The sequence below is a fragment of the Orycteropus afer genome, unplaced genomic scaffold, assembly GCF_000298275.1.
Source record: "Orycteropus afer afer isolate SDZICR_OR568_19922 unplaced genomic scaffold, OryAfe1.0 scaffold00104, whole genome shotgun sequence".
NCBI classification, from domain to species: domain Eukaryota; kingdom Metazoa; phylum Chordata; class Mammalia; order Tubulidentata; family Orycteropodidae; genus Orycteropus; species Orycteropus afer.
Window position 1 is genome coordinate 7,614,080 of NW_006921691.1, and position 2,077 is coordinate 7,616,156.

The 2,077-nt window shown below is 39.9% G+C and overlaps 1 protein-coding gene across 1 annotated transcript in view; it reads right to left on the bottom strand.

The window, feature by feature from the left end:
* Positions 1–2,077, bottom strand: part of ANKRD31 (ankyrin repeat domain 31) — a 268,129-nt gene that overhangs the window by 144,321 nt on the left and 121,731 nt on the right. The window lies entirely within an intron of this gene.

Sequence of the window (2,077 nt, forward strand, 5' to 3'; positions counted from 1 at the left end):
TGATGGGCTCGAGTATAGCATGGATTGTGGGGCTGGCGCGGGATCGGGCAGTGTTTCGTTCTGCTGTGCATGGGGTCGCTATAAGTCGGAAACGACTCGACGGCACTTAACAACAACAACAACAACCTTGTTGGTCATGGTTCCTAAGAAAACTGGGAAGCAAGAAGAGAGATTTTATTTCCTCTCAATTTTAAGACTATATATTCCCCTGTATAACCAACCTTAAAAATAAAAAAGGACACAGCTGCAGATATAAATTCAGAACTAGTATGTCTTCGTGATGTAGCTGCATTTGTCTCCCTCTGTCACTTTGAATCCTATCATGGGTCAGCTACTTTGCTGAGGCATTTTACATACATGAATGCCAAGCCTCACACTATCCCATAGATATGTAGATGAATGAATAGACACTTTAATTCCAAAGTTACAGATGAGGAAACTGGGAATGTTAATATACTTAAGTCTATAAAGTTAGTAAGAATTTAGTCATATACAAAGTTGATGTTGTTCACACTAAAATGCAAAAGTACCAAATATATTTTGCTGGAGGAAGGTTCTTTAAATACCAGGTCCCATGATAAAAAAAGCTCTTCAACTGAAATTTAAAAATGAATACTCTGACTATGCAAGTATACAGATTATCTTCATTTAAGTAATCTAATTTTGCTCTTATATGATGAGACTGTCTGAGAACTAATAACAGAATTTGAAAGTTCACACATAAGAAATGTTCAAACCATCTGGTGAAATATAGTAATGTAGCCCAGGTTGGTAAATTTCCTCACAAAGAGCGGAACCTAAGACCTAAGAATAAAAGTTCCAGATTCCTCTCTATGAAGGAAATTCCCTTAGATAGAGATAGGTCAGAAATGGACACTGGTGAACAGGAGTTAGATAAGTTACTAGACCAGAACTCCCTCCATTAGTGTTGACAGTTGATCATTAACTATGTGACATCTGTTCTGCCAACTTCTTGGACATAAAGAAGCCTAGTGTTAAGTAGTTCTTTTATGTACTCTTATAGTCCCTGAGCATTTCTTTCTTTTTTTAATTTTATTTATTTCGTCTTGTTGAGAAAATACACAGAGAAACATATACCAATTCAATAGTTTCTGCAAGTACAATTTAGTGATACTGATTATATTCTCACTCCAGGTGCAATATTTACCCTTCTTTTCTGAGTTATTCCTCCCATATTAAGAAAAGTTGCTGTTGTCAATTTAATCACATATAGATAGTTCTGAAAATAGAATAATGCTGACAGCAGACATTTTTTACTACTTAAGTTAAACTATTGTTTGCTTCCACCACTTGTCTGTCAGTTTGTCATACTATGTGGTGGTGGTGGTGGTAGTTGTTGTTAGGTGCCATCGGGTCATTTCTGACTCATAGCAACCCCAATCACAGCAGAATGAAACACCGCCCGATCCCACACCAGCTCCACAATCCTTGCTGTACTTGAGCCCATTGTCACAGCCACTGTGTCAATCCATCTCGTCGAAGGCTTTCCCCTCTTTCGTCAACCCTCCACCTTACCAAGCATGACATCCTTCTCCAGGAAATGATCCCCTCTGACAACATGATCAAAGTAGGTGAGACGAAGTCTGGCCATCCTCGCTTCCAAGGAGCATCTCGGCTGCACTTCTTCCAGGACAGATCTGTTAGTTCTTTTGGCAGTCTATGGTACCTTCAGCATTCTTCGCCAGCACCACAATTCAAAAGCATCAACTCTTCTTCGGTCCTCCTTATTCACTGTCCAGCTCTTAAGTGCATACGAGGTGACTGGAAATATCATGGCCTGTGTCAGGCACACCTTAGTCCTCAAGGAGACATCCTTGCTCTTCAGCACTTGAAAGAGTTCCTTCACAGCCGACCTGCCCAGTGCACACGTCGTCTAATGTACCGACTGCTGCTTCCATTGATCTCAAATGTAGAACCAAGCAATGTGAATTCTTTGACAACCTCAATCTTTTCTCCATTTATCGTGATGCTGCTTATTGGTCCAGTTGTGAGGATTTTTGTCTTCTTTATACTGAGATGTAATCCATACTGCAGACTGTGTTCCTCAATCTTCATC